Genomic DNA, 19,616 nt, shown 5'->3' on the forward strand with positions numbered 1-19,616 from the left:
AGATTCTAGAAGACATGCTACGGCATGTGTGCTTGACTTTGAGGGATCATGGGTAAAGTACCTTCCCCTGATCGAGTTCTCTTATAACAACAGCTACCGGGCCACAATCGGGATGGCTCCTTATGAACTTTTATATGGAAGAAAGTGTAGATCACCCATTCACTGGGATGAAGTGGGTGAAAGAAAGTTCTTGGGTCCCGAACCTGTTTAGAAAACAAGTGAGGCAGTTGACAAGATTAGAGCGCAAATGCTCGCGCCTCAGAGTAGACAGAAGATTTATGCTGATCCAAAGCGTCGGGATATTGATTTACAGGTCGGGGACATGGTATTTCTCCGAATATCTCTAATGAAAGGCATTAAAAGCTTTGGAAAGAAAGGAAAGCTTAGCTCGAGGTTCATTGGACCTTTCGAAATCCTTGAGAAGATAGGGCAAGTAGCGTACAGGTTGGCTATGCCCCCAGCGCTGGCAGCTGTACATGATGTGTTTCATGTTTCAATGCTTTGGAAGTATGTCTTAGACTCGTCCCATGTTCTAAGTTATGAAGCATTGGAACTTCAGCCAGACTTGTCATATGAGGAACAACCGGTGCAGATACTCGATAGAAGAGAAAAAGTCTTGAGAAGCAAGATAGTGGCACTGGTGAAAGTACTCTGGAGGAACAGTAAGGTGGAAGAGGCAACCTGGGAACTCGAGACGGATATGCAGCAGAAATATCCGGAGTTGTTCAGGTAAATTTCGGGACGAAATTTCTATAAGGAGGAGGTAATTGTAATACCCTCGAATTAAGAAATGGATTAGCAAAACCCTAATTAGATAATTATGAATAAATGAGGAATTATATTATTATACAGTTCAATTTATGTGAATCAATATGATTTTAACATGTTAAGACCCCGTTGGTGAGCCAGGGGCATTTTAGTAATTGTGACCCGATAAGGGTAAAATGATGAAATTAATTTAATTACGTGCTAAATGGAAATATATTATTATATAGTATACTTGTGTTGTCTTTTCAGGTGTGTTCTGACAGGTTGACGCGGTATAGTTACAACTGGGTATTTCGGGCCGAACCGGGTTTGGGCCCGAAATGCAAATTGGATTTGTTTATTTGGCATTTTATTTGATATGGAATAATCTGAATTTTTATTTGAAAATATTTGGGTATGAAATGACATGTTTACCCTTATGTGTATGTGAGATGAATTTTTGGCCCTAAGGGCATTTCAGTCATTTGACATTTAATTACTATATTTGAAAAAATTGATTTTTTTGGGGAAAGTAAATGAATTTTTGGCTACTTTTCTCTCTCTCACGCGACCCCTCTCTCTCATCCTGACCTTCTCTTGAAAATTCTAGCTTTTTGGTGTGAATTGCTTGGTATTACTTGATTTTGGAGCTTGATTTGGAGGAATTTTAAGCTTGGGAATGAGGTAATTTCTTGCTGAGTATATTTGAGATTTAGTGTTGTAATTCTTGCTGAAATTATTGGGGTAAAAGCATATTTTGAGTTGTTCTTCTCTTGAGGTTGCATGTGCTTGATTTTGATTTTAATCTTAGTAAATTGAGTGAGTAATTGCATGATTTGGTTGGGATTCATGTTTGTTGAGCTTGGATTGTGATCATAGGGTATTTTTCTAGCTTGAATCCATGTTATTTTGATATGTGGCTGCTGGAAAATAGTTGAGTTTGATGGATTTCTTAGCTCAAGCTCTTGAGCTTGAGTATTGCTAGTTTGAAGCATGAATTATGTGTTTTATGCAATCTGAAATTGTGAATTTTATGCATGATGTATGTGTTTTAAACTCCATGTATGATGATTAAAAACCTACTTTATGGTTTGGGAGTTTTGGTTGTGAATTGGGGTGATTTGATTTTCTTTTGGAGCTGATTTTCGTGTTCTTGCTGCTGTTTTTCTGGGTTTTGAACCCGAATGCCGCGGCATGGTATTTAGCATGCCGCGGCGCGCTCATTTCTTTCTGGGCCGATCCTTTTGCAAACTTCAAATAGCCATAACTTTTTGATCCGGACTCTGATTTGGAAGTTCTATGTACCGTTCGAAAGCTCTTTTCAAGCTCTATCTGAATATCTAAATTTTAAATGCCATGTGAATATTTTATGAATGTGAAATGAGGGGTTAACCCTATTTGTGAACTCCCGAATTTGTGTGACTAAGATTACCGGCACCTGATCAGGAGCACCTGGGGATTCAGAATCTTTATTATTGCTGGACAACAGGTAAGACAGTGATTAGCACGTAGACTATGCACAGTGGCGCTTATATTGAAAATTATATGTATGATTGTTTAGTAACCGGGATTAGGGTTATTACCCTAATATGAGCGGTTGATGGCCTAGGGTTATTACCCTAGTGATATATGTGTATAATTGCCATGCCATGTTAAATGTAATGAGATTTAGGGATTATGCACTCAAGGCATAAGCAGGTTGGACTCGGTAACCATAACCGAGATGAACCATTCTAAGGCCTTATTGTATTTAGACGTGTGAGAGCAACACGTAGGTCTACGCCACGTAGATATAAATAGATTTGTGAGCGCAACACAGAGGTCTACGCCATGTAGACATAAATAGGCATGTGAGTGTAACATCTAGGTCTGTGACACACAGACATATATGAATGGCATTATTGTTTAAATAGTATAATGAGCATATTAATATTGTTATGTTATACACTGTCTTGCTGGGCTTGGCTCACGGGTGCTCTACTGTGCAGGAAAGGGTAAAGCATTAGCTGATCAGCCATGAGTTTAGGAGCTGGGCGAAGAATGTACATGTCTGATGTAACACCCTAACTAACATAGGCGTATTACATGATTTTTAAACATACTGTGCAGCTCGTTGCTAATCAACGAGGTTTATGGAAAAACGTGATTAATTAAAATTTTGCTTTTTAATTAAACTTATAAAACAATATTACAAAAGACTCGGGATCCCGATTATAAAATCATTTACAAAAAGATTTAACTGTTTAACTGATACACAAAATAAATGTCATCTAATGACCAGTTACAAAAATCAGCCTCGCTGTCCCGATGATCGTACGCTCCAGGCCTAACCGCCCCGACATGTACAATCTTCACAAGCTCGCTCACGGTCCATCAGCTTTAGCCTTGCCTTTACCTACACATAAACGTAGAACTGTGAGTCGACGGTACTCGCAAGAAAAGCATAATAATACTCATACATAATTCTAACTGCCGTGTCCAACACGATACTGAGTCCCGCTACTGCCATGTCCAACATGGTACTCAGCCACTACTGCCATGTCCAACATGGTACTGAGTTCTGAACGTTCATAGGGACGGACTATTGACACGTAACAACCTGATCGGTCGAACCGGTCATACTCCGCCGCCGGTCATACTCCACCGTACCAACGTGTTACTATATCCTCCCGATCGGTCGAACCGGTCATACTCCGGCTGCTGGTCATACTCCAGCCTGTACCGACGGGATACGTCAATAGTACGGAACCACCAACCAAGTGTCAGCCTGATCGGTCGAACCGGTCATACTCCGGCTGCTGGTCATACTCCAGCCTGTACCGACGTGTCAGGGTTGGATGGTTCGAAGCCAACATACATATCTAATGTAATCTAATAGGCTTCCTACATGCACGCTAAACATGTAATCTACATATGCATACTGTTATACTAATCTTACCTGGATTCTGAATTCAGGTGTGCCTCAACCCGACCGGAACTTTAGCCGAGCGCGGACATGTGCTCCTAAACCATAAAAATCACAACACTATAAGTGACACGCTAAATCACTTCCCGGGGACTTAAACTAGGAACTAAAAGTTTCCCTATCGATAAAAAGCATGGCAATACCCCCTAAAACATAAAAACGAGGAAAAACACGGGTTCTGAAAATTCCCCAACCGGCAGACCGGTTGCCCAACTGGAATTCCGGTTCTGGGAATTTTTGAAGCCCATCCGGAATTCCGGATGCACAACCGGAATTCCGGTTCCTCGCAGGCAGCAACATCAAATTTTCATATCTTGCTCAAATCAACCCCAAATTGATTCAAACCTTCCAGACTTGTTCTATACCTTCCCTAGAACATATCCAAGGCATCAAAACAACCCAGAAACCTCAAACACGAAAAATGCCGTTGGAGCTCAAGCTTTGAGTTCCAAACTCAAACTTGAGCAAAACCACCTAATCATGCATTCAAACTAGCTAGAATCTACTTAAACCAACATAATTAAGCCTCTGCAAACAACTAAAAACATCCAGCAACCATACAGCAACAAATCACACCATTTCTTTCAAAAATCATAACTTTTTCACATAAAAATCTAACCAACTAGAACAAGAAACTCAAGCATGCAATTCAACCTAATTAAACATAATTAATTCAACATTTTAGCCATAAAAACAACAACAATAACAAGCAGCAGCAACATCATCAAAAAGCATGCATTTCACTCAATATTTCATCATTTTTTCATAATTTTAAAGAAGAAATCAAGAGAAGCTAACCTAGCTTAGAGAATGCTTAGATTGGGATGAGAATTCACTTAAAAATCAAGGAAGGAAATCAGCTTCATGCACCCATATGCCCAGCCGAAAATAGAGAGAAAAAGAGAGTGTTTTTCCTTTAAAATTTCTAACTTTGTGTTTTTTGTGAAAATGAATAAATGAAAACAAAGCCACATATATTATTTCATTTCAGCCATAAATTAAATAACATAAACAATTAAATTCAAATAATCAATTCACTAAAAGACAAAAAGTCATTGGGGCAAAAAGACCATTTTGCCCCTCCATACTAAAATCACATAAAAATCACTAAAGGGGTATTTTTGGGAAATTCTAAATTCCCGGCCATTCCCGACATTCCCAATGTCAAATAAACCGTCCCAAACTAATAACATGCTAAGTTGTGATTTCTACTGAGCCAAACGTCGAGTTCCAAAATACCGGGCACCGGAAATGCAAAATATGAAAACTACTGAATAACATAACCATGCATTTCTGAATTCCATAAATAACAGTATAATAAATTATTTAAATAGCTATAAATAATTTTCATAATTAATCAAATTAACTGATAATTTCCAAATTAACTAAGCGGGCTTTACAACTATCCCCCCCTTAAAAGGATTTCGTCCCCGAAATCTAACCTGAATAACTCTGGATATTGAGCTCTCATATCTGACTCTAGCTCCCAGGTGGCTTCCTCCACCTTGCTGTTTCTCCAGAGAACCTTGACCAATGCTATGGTCTTATTTCGAAGGACTTTATCCTTTCTATCCAGGATCTGCACTGGTTGTTCCTCATAAGTCATGTCTGGCTGTAGCTCAAGACTCTCATAACTGAGTATATGAGAGGGATCTGAAACGTATTTTCTCAACATCGAGACATGGAATACGTTGTGAACTGCTGATAAGGCTGGAGGCAATGCTAACCGATATGCCACTTGACCTATCTTCTCGAGAATCTCGAAAGGTCCTGTAAATCTAGGGCATAACTTACCTCTTTTCCCGAAACGTTTAATCCCCTTCATCGGAGATACCCGTAAAAACACATGGTCCCCTACTTGGAACTCAACATCTTTACGTTTCGGATCTGCATAACTCTTCTGTCTGCTCTATGAGGCAAGCATTCTAGCTTTTATCTTTTCTATCGCCTCATTGGTCCGCTGTACTGACTCTGGACCTAGGTATTTCCTCTCCCCTGTCTCATCCCAGTGGATAGGGGATCTACATTTCCTACCGTATAACAGTTCATAGGGAGCCATCCCTATCGTACTCTGATAACTCTTGTTGTACGAAAATTCTATCAACGGTAGATATTTATTCCATGAGCCTTCAAAGTCCATAACACAGGCTCTCAACATGTCCTCCAATATATGAATTGTCCTTTCGGACTGACCATCTGTCTGAGGATGGAATGCTGTACTAAATTTCAGTTTTGTACCCATTGCCCGTTGCAAACTTTGCCAAAATTTGGAGGTGAACTTCGGATCCCTGTCCGAAACTATAGACTTCGGTACTCCGTGAAGTCTCACTATCTCTCTGACATACAGTTCTGCCAACTGATCCACTGAAAATGTTGTTCTAACCGGCAGAAAATGAGCAGATTTCGTAAACCGATCCACCACTACCCATATGGAATCAAATAAGCCCGTGGTTCTAGGTAACCCGACCACAAAATCCATCGTAATATCCTCCCATTTCCATTCTGGTAGGGTTAGAGGCTGCAACAACCCTGCTGGTCTCTGATGTTCAGCCTTAATCTACTGACAAGTGAGGCATCTCGATACGAATTCTACCAAATTCTTCTTCATACCGCTCCACCAGAAGTACGGTTTCAAATCTTGGTACATCTTAGTGGTGCCGGGATGCAGAGAATACGGGGTAGAATGAGCCTCCTCAAAGATCTCATTTCTAAGTTCCACACTATTCGGAACACAAACCCTGGCTTTATACAAAAGCATCCCACTGTCTGACACTGAAAAGTCCTTGGCTTGACAAGCCAACACCTCATCTCGGATTTTCACTAACTCTGGATCCGTCATCTGAGCGACTTTTATTCTTTCCAACAGATCAGATTGCAGCGTTAAGTTGTGAAGCTGACCTACCACAAACTCAATGCTGGATCTAACCATATCCTCTGCTAGCTGAGGTGAGATCTGAACCATACTAGCTACTTGCCCGAGACCCTTTCTGCTTAGGGCATCGGCCACTACATTGGCTTTTCCGGGGTGATAGAGGATCTCACAATCATAATCTTTCACTAGTTCCAACCAATGCCTTTGTCTCATATTCAAATCCTTCTGAGTAAAGAAATACTTGAGACTTTTATGGTCGGTATAGATCTCACACTTTTCCCCGTAAAGATAATGTCGCCAAATCTTCAGTGCAAAAACCACTGCGGCCAACTCTAGATCATGAGTCGGGTATCGCTGTTCATAATCCTTTAACTGACGGGAGGCATAAGCGATGACCCGATCGGCTTGCATCAATACACACCCCAAACCCTGTTTGGATGCGTCGCAATATACTACGAACTTCTCCTTGTCCGAAGGCAAAGCTAGTACTGGAGCGGTAATCAACCTCTGCTTTAACTCCTGAAAGCTAGCTTCGCACTTGTCTGACCAAATAAACCGCTGATTCTTCTTTGTAAGCTCGGTTAGGGGCATTGAAATTTTAGAGAACCGTTCCACGAACCTACGGTAGTACCCAGCTAAACCTAAGAAGCTTTTGATCTCTGTCACTGTCTTCGGTCTCGGCCAATCCCTGACGGATTCGATCTTCCCGGGATCCACCTTGATCCCATCTTTGCTCACAATGTGCCCTAGGAAGGACACTTGAGATAGCCAGAACTCACATTTCTTGAACTTGGCATAAAGTTTATGTTCTCGAAGTCGTTGCAGTACCATCTGAAGATGTAACTCATGCTCTTCTTCTGATTGAGAGTATACGAGGATGTCGTCGATAAACACAATCACACAGATATCGAGGAAATCCTTGAATACTCTATTCATCAAGTCCATAAATGCTGCGGGAGCATTGGTTGGTCCGAATGACATAACCAGAAATTCGTAATGTCCATACCTAGTGCGGAAAGCCGTCTTCGGAATGTCCTCCTCTCGGATTCTCAACTGATGATAACCCGAACAGAGATCAATCTTAGAAAAGACCGTTTTCCCCTGAAGCTGATCGAACAAATCATCGATCCTAGGTAATGGATATTTATTCTTCACCGTTAGCTTGTTCAACTCTCTGTAGTCGATGCACATCCTCATAGATCCATCCTTCTTCTTGACGAATAAAACCGGGGCTCCCCAGGGTGACACACTGGGCCGAATGAACCCTATGTCAAGTAACCCTTGGAGCTGAATCTTAAATTCCTTAAGCTCAGCTGGAGCCATTCTATACGGGGCTTTGGAAACCGGTTCCACCCCTGGTGCCAAGTCTATCACGAAATCAATCTCCCGCTGAGGTGGTAACCCTGGAAGTTCTTCGGGAAAAACATCCAAAAATTCCCGAACCACCCTGATGTCCTCTGGCCGAATGGTATCTGGCCGAGTGGTGTCCATCACCACGACCAGAAACCCTAAGGAACCGCCGTGCAACAATTTCCTAATAGACATAGCCGAAATCACCGGGATCCGAGATCCCTGAACTGAACCAACAAATACAAACGGTTCTTCGCTTTCCGGTTGGAAGACCACCATCTTCCTTTTACAGTCAATGCTCGCCGAATATTTAGATAGGAAATCCATTCCTAAAATAATATCGAATTCGACTAGACTCATCTCTATCAGATCAGCACTTAACTCTCTACCATCTATCCTGATTGGCATAGACCTAATCCACCTATTGGAGATAACCAATTCTCCGCTGTAACATGTGGTTCCAAACCCTGATTCATATCTATCATACGGTCTACCCAATTTACTAAAGACTCTGGCCGCCACATAAGAATGTGTAGCCCCAGAATCAAACAGCACTGAATATAGCGAGTTGTTAATAGAAAGCTGACCTGTGACAACTGATGGGCTGGCATCTGCATCAGCCTGAGTGATAGCGAACACCCTGGCTGGAGTGGGTATCGCTGGAGCTCTCGGTGTCTCTGATCGGAGCTGGGGACAGTCCCTCTTGAAGTGTCCGGACATGCCACAATGAAAGCATCCCTGACCTTTGCACTCACCCCGATGGTGCCTCTTGCAGCTAGGGCACTCGGGATAGGAGAATCGGGTCTCAGTACCACCAGGACGACTCCCTCTGTTCTGGTTCCCCCGGAACCTCGTCTTCTGACTCGAGCCACCGGAAGCAGTGGGTGCTCTCTTCCTCTGATCAATGGCCGAACCACTACTCCCCCTGCTATAGCCTGATGCAGGAGGGGTAGGAGCTCCGCCACTCACCGGAGTACTGGCTGACTCTGACATGCACCCAACTGCGCCCTCAGCACGCAGTGCCTTCTCCACCATCTGAGCATAGGTGGTACTGTCGTCCGTGGTAATCATCAAGTCATGCCTGATCTTGGCATTCAACCCGTCAAGATACTTCTCCTTCTTGCTGAAGTCGGTCGGCACAATTCCCGAGGCTAACCTCGCCAACCGATCAAACTGAGTAGTATACTCAGTGACGCTCATGTTCTCTCGCTGAGTCAGGTGAACGAACTCTTTCCTCTTGGCGCTTCTGACCGCCTCGTAGTACTTTGCATTAAAGAGTTCCTGGAACCTTTCCCAGGTCATGGTGGTGACGTCATGGATCTAAGACACCATGTCCCACCAGACCAGAGCGTCCTCCTGGAACTAAAATGTGGCGCACACCACTCTGTCGTTACCGGTGACACCCATGAAATTCAGAATCTTGGTGATCACCGTCAGCCACTGCTCGGCTTTCATTACGTCCGGACCTCCCAGGAAAACCGGAGGTGCTTGCTTCCGGAACCGTTCATACAGAGGTTCCAATCTATGGGCCGCCACCACTATCTCGGCACTCGGGCAAGCAGAGTGTGCCACTGGAACTACGGGCACTGGAACTGCAGGAGCACCCTGCTGTCTCAACCTCTGAATCTCGAGGTCTTGTTCTTCGATCCGGGCTTGCATCTCCGCAAACCGTAACTCCCAATTCTGGGATCCCTGATCGGCTGGGGGAGCCTGGGCAGCCTGTGGTGGGTTCTCATCACCCCGACCACGCGCCCTGCCTCGGGGACCTCTACCTCGGCCCCTAACAGGTGGGGGAAACTGAGCTCCCTGTCCTTGGTTCGACCCCACGGAATTGCCCTGACTCCTGGTAGTCCACCTGGCGTCCATCTGATTAGAACCGCCTGCGAAACCAAGAGTTGGCATATCAGGTCGTATTCAAGGAGAGCTTACTAATGCCGCTTAATTTGGAAATTAAAAACGAAACATGCGCCTATTCTACTATCAGACTACTAACATGCTTCCTAACAGGCTTTTCTTTTTCATAACTGAATAAAATAAACTACTAAAGCAATAAAGGCTTACTGAACCGTGAACCGAGCTAACTGCTGATGATGATTGTACATGTCGTGACGATCTTCAGAAGACAACCTGGCGGCTCTGATACCAAATTGTAACACCCTAACTAACATAGGCGTATTACGTGATTTTTAAACATACTGTGCAGGTCGTTGCTAATCAACGAGGTTTATGGAAAAACGTGATTAATTAAAGTTTTGATTTTTAATTAAACTTATAAAACAATATTACAAAAGACTCGGGATCCCGATTATAAAATCATTTACAAAAAGATTTAACTGTTTAACTGATACACAAAATAAATGTCATCTAATGACCAGTTACAAAAATCAGCCTCGCTGTCCCGATGATCGTACACTCCAGGCCTAACCGCCCCGACATGTACAATCTTCACAAGCTCGCTCACGGTCCATCGGCTTTAGCCTTGCCTTTACCTACACATAAACGTAGAACTGTGAGTCGACAGACTCAGTAAGAAAAGCATAATAATACTCATACATAATTCTAACTGCCGTGTCCAACACGATACTGAGTCCCGCTACTGCCATGTCCAACATGGTACTGAGCCACTACTGCATGTCCAACATGGTACTGAGTTCTGAACGTTCATAGGGACGGTACTATTGACACGTAACAACCTGATCGGTCGAACCGGTCATACTCCGCCGTCGGTCATACTCCACTGTACCGACGTGTTACTATATCCTCCCGATCGGTCGAACCGGTCATACTCCGCCGCTGGTCATACTCCAGCCTGTACCGACGGGATACGTCAATAGTACGGAACCACCAACCAAGTGTCAGCCTGATCGGTCGAACCGGTCATACTCCGGCTGCTGGTCATACTCCAGCCTGTACCGACATGACAGGGTTGGATGGTTCGAAGCCAACATACATATCTAATGTAATATAATAGGCTTCCTACATGCACGCTAAACATGTAATCTACATATGCATACTGTTATACTAATCTTACTTGGATTCCGAATTCAGGTGTGCCGGTCAACCTGACTGGAACTTTAGCTGAGCGGCGGATTATAGGCTCCTAAACCATAAAAATCACAACACTATAAGTGACACGCTAAATCACTTCCCGGGGACTTAAACTAGGAACTAAAAGTTTCCCTATCGATAAAAAGCATGGCAATACCCCCTAAAACATAAAAACGAGGAAAAACACGGGTTCTGAAAATTCCCCAACCGGCAGACCGGTTGCCCAACCGGAATTCCAGTTCTGGGAATTTTCGAAGCCCATCCGGAATTCCGGATGCACAACCGGAATTCCGGTTCCTTGCAGGCAGCAACAACAAATTTTCATATCTTGCTCAAATCAACCCCAAATTGATTCAAACCTTCGAGACATGTTCTATACCTTCCCTAGAACATATCCAAGGCATCAAAACAACCCAGAAACCTCAAACACGAAAAATGCCATTGGAGCTCAAGCTTTGAGTTCCAAACTCAAACTTGAGCAAAACCACCTAATCATGCATTCAAACTAGCTAGAATCTACTTAAACCAACATAATTTAGCCTCTGCAAACAACTAAAAACATCCAGCAACCATACAGCAACAAATCACACCATTTCTTTCAAAAATCATAATTTTTTCACATAAAAATCTAACCAACTAGAACAAGAAACTCAAGCATGCAATTCAACCTAATTAAACATAATTAATTCAACATTTTAGCCATGAAAACAACAACAATAACAAGCAGCAGCAACATCATCAAAAAGCATGCATTTCACTCAATATTTCATCATTTTTTCATAATTTTAAAGAAGAAATCAAGAGAAGCTAACCTAGCTTGGAGAATGCTTAGATTGGGATGAGAATTCACTTAAAAATCAAGGAAGGAAACCAGCTTCATGCACCCATATGCCCAGCCGAAAATAGAGAGAAAAAGAGAGTGTTTTTCCTTTAAAATTTCTAACTTTGTGTTTTTTGTGAAAATGAATAAATGAAAACAAAGCCACATATACTATTTCATTTCAGCCATAAATTAAATAACATAAACAATTAAATTCAAATAATCAATTCACTAAAAGACAAAAAGGCATTGGGGCAAAAAGACCATTTTGCCCCTCCATACTAAAATCACATAAAAATCAATAAAGGGGTATTTTTGGGAAATTCTAAATTCCCGGCCATTCCCAATGTCAAATAAACCGTCCCAAACTAATAACATGCTAAGTTGTGATTTCTACTGAGCCAAACGCCGAGTTCCAAACTACCGGGCACCGGAAATGCAAAATATGAAAACTACTGAATAACATAACCATGCATTTCTGAATTCCATAAATAACAGTATAATAAATTATTTAAATAGCTATAAATAATTTTCATAATTAATCAAATTAACTGATAATTTCCAAATTAACTAAGCGGGCTTTACATCTGAGCCATATTAGACCAAGCGGGTTAAGGGTCTAATAGCGATGTATTTTGAAACTCTATTTTGCCGCTTAGGCCGGCTGAAAGAAAAAGACTTGTAATAAAGTTTGTAAATATTTTTTAGGATCCCAAATGTTATAAAGTTTAAATTATTACAAGTTTTATTTCCATTCCGTTTATTACAAAAGTTTAAATTCTGTGCTATTTTGATTAGTAATACCGCTTAGGTGATTAGGGTTTCCTAAATAACTCGGCTAACGTGCCTAATTATTTAGTGCGTTACAGGACCCCTATTTTTCTATCGATTAGTGATTTCGTCACGCAATTAGTGATTCAGGTACACTACCCCTTACTTGATTACATACTATGTGTCACGGGACCCCTAAACACCGACAGTGATAGTGTCACTACTGCCATTGTACATCGGCACCAATCAGTGGAACCCTATTTCGGTATCGGTTAATGATTTCGTAACGAATCTAGTGACTCCGATTCACTACCCATAATATGATTACATACTATGCGTCACGGGACCCCAAATCACTGACAGTGACAGTGTCAGTGTCACTACTGCCATTGTACATCGGCACCACTAAGTGGAACCATATTTCGGTATCGGATAGTGATTTTGTCACGAAACTAGTGACTCTAGTAAACTACCCCTAACTTTATTACATACTATGTGTCACGGGACCCCTAATAACCGACACTGATAGTGCCGCTACTGCCATTGTACATCGACACCACTAAGTCGAACCCTATTTCGATATCGGTTAGTGATTTTGTCACAAAACTAGTAACTCCGGTACACTACTCCTAACGTGATTACATACTATGTGTCACGGGACCCCTAAACACCGACAGTGATAGTGTCACTACTGCCATTGTACATCGGCACCACTAAGTGGAACCCCATTTCGGTATCGGTCAATGATTTCGCCATGAAACTGGTGACTCCGGTACACTACCCCTAACTTGATTATATACTATGTGTCACGGGACACCTAAACACCGACAGTGATAGTGTCACTACTGCCATTGTAGATCGGCACTACTAAGGGGAACCCTATTTCGGTATTGGTTAATGATTTTGTAACGAATCTAGTAACTCTGGTACACTACCCCTAACTTGATTACATACTATATGTCACGAACCCCTAAACACCGACAGTGATAGTGTCACTACTGCCATTGTACATCGGCACCACTAACTGGAACCCTATTTCGATATCGGTTAGTGATTTTGTCACGAAACTAGTGACTCCGGTACACTACCCTTAACTTTATTACATACTATGTGTCACGGGACCCAAAATCACTAACAGTGATAGTGTCACTATTGCCATTGTACATCGGCACCACTAAGTGGAATCCTATTTCGGTATCGGTTAGTGATTTCGTCACGAAACTAGTGACTGTGGTACACTACCCCTAACTTTATTACATACTATGTGTCACGGGACCCCTGAACACCGACAGTGATAGTGTCGCTACTGCCATTGCACATCGACACCACTAAGTGGAACCTTATGTCGGTATCGGTTACTGATTTCGTCACGAAACTAGTGACTCTTGTACACTACCCCTAACTTGATTACATACTATGTGTCATGGGAGCCCTAAACACCGACATTGATAGTGTCACTACTGCCATTGTACATCGGCACCACTAAGTGGAACCCTATTTCGGTATCGGTTAGTGATTTCGTCACGAAACTAGTGACTCCGGTACACTACCCTTAACTTGATTACATACTATGTGTCACGGAACCCAAAATCACTGAGAGTGATAGTGTCACTAATGCCATTATACATCGGCACCACTAAGTGGAATCCTATTTCGGTATCGGTTAGTGATTTCGTCACAAAACTAGTGACTGTGGTACACTACCCCTAACTTTATTACATACTATGTGTCACGGGACCCCTGAACACCGACAGTGATAGTGTCGCTACTGTCATTGTACATCGACACCACTAAGTGGAACCTTATTTCGTTATCGGTTAGTGATTTTGTCACGAAACTAGTGACTCCGGTACACTACCCCTAACTTGATTACATACTATGTGTCATGGGACCCCTAAACACTGACAGTGATAGTGTCACTGTTGGGTTTTTGTGCCCTAAATAAAACTCATTTCCATATAATCAGTTTTACTTAGTAATAAAGATCAGAAATAACATTTTATGTTGCATGGTTCACATGATTTATTTCATGATTATATATATAATGTATGAATTTTATTTAAGTCCAGAACATATGAATTTGTTAAAGATTATAGTGTTGTCAACACAGTGGAATATAATCTTAATTAAATGTTCAAAAGTTTATTCCCTGATTTGTCAGTTCACTAGATTTAGACTGACATGATAATCAGCAATAGGTATTCTTACACCTTGGATAAGTGTTATGTCCTGTCCAGGGCATTGGCAAAGTTTACCAGTATCGGATGTATGCAGTATACATCGGAAGGGACCGATATTGAACTTTAATTAGAAATATTAAAATATACCGTAATATCTATTCAATTCAATATCACCTGTTGATCCTAGATCAAATGATCTTAATCTTGATATGGTTAGGTTCGATCTCAAGAGTATTATACATGTTCTTTGATTTGTTAGTTAAGCCTACTTTTGGGTCAGGGTGATATGTACATTTTGGGAACATGATAGTATAATTGAGTGGGAGCGCTAACATAAATATGGAGTCTATAACTTCTATATGAATTTAGAAGTGAAACGCTGATATCCTTCGAGCTTGGCTAAACAGAGATAAATGGTGGAGATCTCATTTCACTTCGCTAAAATATCATTTATACGGAGTTAAGTGTTTTAAGGATAAAATACATTGAAGGTGTAACGGTAATTTAGTGCCTATTCAATGTAGATCATCTATTAGAGGGTCATTGATCAAATTAGGATTATAACAATGGATAACTAATAGTGTATCTATATCGTGGAAAATATAGAGCGTTCTATATGACTGAGAGTGCAATTCCAAGTTCTAAGTGTGGATTCAATAAGGAATTAATAAGTTAGGGAACTTACTTGGTAAATTCGGTTCGACTTATTGGAAGTTCGATTTATATAGGCCCATGGCCCCCATACTAATTGAGACCATACTGCTTGTAAGACTCAATTAATTGATTTTAATTAATCAATTATAATTCTAAAGTTATACTATGTCTACTGTATGAATTTTCACTAAGCAAGGGCGAAATTGTAAAGAAAAGAGATTCTAGGTTTATTTATTAATTAAGAGACTTTATATGTCTAAATTAATAAATATATTAAATGACAATATTATTTAATAATTAATTTTTAGTTATTAAATAATTAGAATTGGCATTTAAATGATTGAATTGGAAAATTAGCATTTTTGAGAAAATGAGATTGAAAAATAACAAAATGGGAAAGTTGCAAAGTGAGGCCCAATTTTCTTATATGGTCGACCACTATGCAAGCCTTTTACCATTTCTTTTTTCATTATTTTAATGTCATACAATTCTAACCTAAACCTAGTTGGCATTCTATAAATATAAAATGTTGGCTTCAGGAAACCATGACTTGCATATTGTTTCTTTCAAAGAAAAGCCATAGCCGCCCCTCTCTCTCTCTTTTCTTCTCTTCAAATTTCGAAATTCCCTAAGTGATAGAGTAGTGCCCACACACATCAAGTGGTCTCTCAATCATAGTGTGTAAGACAATAAAGAATTCAAACAACAAGAAGGACAATCAGCATCAACGGAAGGAGAGAAAGAGATCCAAGTTCAGATCTTTGTGGCGCTCTGCTATAGAAAGGAATCAAGGGCTAGAGATCTGAACGGAAGGAGTCATTATATTCTGCTGCACCCAATGTAAGGTTTCTTAAACTTTATATGTGTTTATTTCATTGTTTTAGAATTCATATTAGGATGTTAATGAAACATACTTGGTAGTAAATCTAGATCCTGGTAAAATAATTTCCAGCAACTAGTATCAGAGCCATGGTAATGATTTACTTTCATGAAATATAACTAAAACGATGTTTTGTAATTATTTGGATGGTTTCATGTGGTTTATGTGTTAGTTGGTGAATGTATATGTTGTACAATACCTTTTTCCATGAAAAATATTTTATTAGGATTCCTTGTGAAAAATTAAGCAATTTTGTTTTTTTACGGAACTTGATTCCGATAAAAATTGAGATAGTTATGATTTTTGAAAAAATCGGATTTCATGGTGTCGAGTGGGTGCTCGTGAGCACCAGGCACTCGGACTGGGAATCCCATCTGCGCGCGTGAGCCTCGGTCACGCACGCTGCACACGCCCGTGTGACCCTACCATTCCGCCCATCCTGATCCTGCCAGCGCCGAGGTTTCTCGGCGCCCCTTCCTGCTATGCGCGCGTATTGGATGATTTGCAGCCTCTGGAGGCTGCACGTGCAGCCTCCTGGGCAGCCTACACCCCAATGCGATTTTGTGGGATTTTTTTCCAAAATTTGATTCTTTCCAATTTTAAAACCCTAAATTTAAAATAAAATATTATTTTTAAATATATTTGAACTTAAATATCATATTTCAATTAATAATATTTATTTTTAGTAATTATTATTAATCATGGTATTTTGAGGTTTAAATTTAAAAATTGAATATTTTATTTTTAATTATGGTAGGATTTAAAAATTTGTTAATTTCTTTAATATTTATATATTATTTAATTATAAGATTAGATATTTGATATTTAACATATTTTAAATTAAAAGATAACTTTATCTTTTTATTTAAAATATGATATTAAAATTATCTTATATGACAAATTAAATAATTAATAAATTTGAAATTAACCTAGATATTTTTATAGATATTTTAATCATAATATTTTCAAATTCAAAAGTTTGTTATTTTGTTAAATATTTAATTATTTATAAATTATAAGTTTAAAAATGATATTTTTCTATATATATATATAATTTTTTCCTTATTGGAAATTTATGAATTATATTTTAAATATTTAAATAACTTAGATATTTTTGTAGAAATTTGAATATTGCTTAATTTAATATATTTTGACATATAATTATGGTAATTATTATTTATTTATTATTTTATTCCTAAAATAATAACTATCTAACCAAATCTATTTTAAAATTTGTTTATTTTAATTAAATTATAAGATTTGAAAGTGATATTGAAGATTCATTCTTTCAAATCATTGATCTTATTTGATATTTAATTGAATTTGATTGAAATAAACCTATATATTTTAAAATTAGTTTTCTTTTTTTTTTTTTGAGACTTTTAAGGTTTGTTTTAACAACCCTAAATTTTCAAAAATTTAGTTGGTTAATTTAAGAATAATAATTTAATTATATTAATATCTTATGTCACATCTGTTACATGGACAATGTTTGTTTATTTATTTATATTGTTTATTCAAATTTTTTTTAACAAACCTATTATTTATTTGATCTAAATTGCTATGATTAACTTGTTGATAGATCCAATGATCTGATTTTAATCATAGTCCAATTGTAAATAGATCTTATAAATAATTTGTAACAGGTAAATTTTGTACTTCTTTCATCTATGTAAACCTAGTAACATGATAGGGTCCATCCAAATCATTTGACCTGTGTGAGCCTATATGTTTGCTATTGGGCTTAGATGCATATAGGAAGCCCATTTAACTTTTACTAAGTAAATGGACTAGGTTGCTAAAATAAAATTTGACATAAGTAATTTTATTTAGGCCCAATTAGATTTGGGCTTATACAATGAATAACAATTGTTTATTTAAAGGTTAAATTCCTCTCTTTTGGACCTTGTGTGAGAGTTGGGGGCCAATAGAAGTGGGTACGACATACTGAACCAAGCTCCCCCTCACATGAACTACCCCAATTGTGAAGGCCCATTTGCCTTATTTAAATAATTGTATAAGGTTAATTATATTAGTCTATCCTAATTAAAACTGAATTAGCAACATAATTAACTTTTAAAATATATGAAATTTATTTTTCATTTAATATTTTAAAGTTAATGTTAGAGAAACACTTAGTTAATGATATATATTCTAGATAGTTATTTCTAGTACTAATTATATTTTCTAATATTTAATTAGGAAAATATCATAGATTGTGAAATTAATTGTTTAATAATTAATTTTGGTACAATCTAAGTTAAGTATATTTTTCCTAGTATTAAACTAGAATTAATAATTAAGTTCCTCTATACTTAATTATTTGTTTCTTGAATTTAATACATTTAATTAAATTAAAAATTTCAATATCTAAGTTGATTTTCATCATGATACTTAAATATTGTTATTTTCATGATATTTAATTAAATTGAAAATTATTTTAAGTTTGGAATCTTATTTCAGAATAACTTAAATTTGAATAATTTTCAAAATATATTTTATTTTATTTTATTAATCTTTTTCCCACAATTTTGAAATTGCATTTCTTTCATGCAAAAATTTCAAATTTTATTTGAAAAATAGATTAAAGTTGAAATTTTTTAATTTTGGACCAACTTAAATCAATGATTTTTTCATATAATGATTAATTAAAATAAATGAACTAAAATATATTATAATTAGAAATTGAATTAATTAGTCAATGAAAGTCTAGATAGATATTATCTGTTTTGCTTGAAGTATGTTTCTAGTGATATTTAATTAAATAGAAAATTAATATTTAAGTTGATTCTTAATCATGATACTTAAATATTTGAAATTTTCTTAAATATTTAATTAAATAGGAAAATTATATTTTTGTTGTAAATTAATTTTTATTAATTTTGGGCCAACACAAAATTAAGATAATTTTTTCAGGATTTATTTTTATTTTATTTTAACAAGCATTTTTCGAAAATTGTATTCTTAAATACTTCAATTTTTTGAAATGCAATATATATTTATAGAAAATTAAATTTGAGTTGTAAATTAATTTAAATTAATTTTGAAACAACTTAAATTGAATATTTTTCTCAATATTTATTGGAGATTATCACTAAGATGGAAATAATTCACGTTATTTTCACATCCATCTAAGTATAATTTATAAATACTAAATTAAAATTTATATTTAGAATTTTTTATTCTAAATTAGAAATTTTAATTAAATAAATATATATTTAAAATAAATTGATTAAAATAAATATTAGAAGAAAATACAACTTTCATTAAATAATGAGCTTTATTATTATTAGGACATTCGATCTCCATTGTTGGTTCTACATAGTTCT

The sequence above is a fragment of the Cannabis sativa genome, chromosome X (genome assembly GCF_029168945.1).
Source record: "Cannabis sativa cultivar Pink pepper isolate KNU-18-1 chromosome X, ASM2916894v1, whole genome shotgun sequence".
Taxonomy (NCBI): domain Eukaryota; kingdom Viridiplantae; phylum Streptophyta; class Magnoliopsida; order Rosales; family Cannabaceae; genus Cannabis; species Cannabis sativa.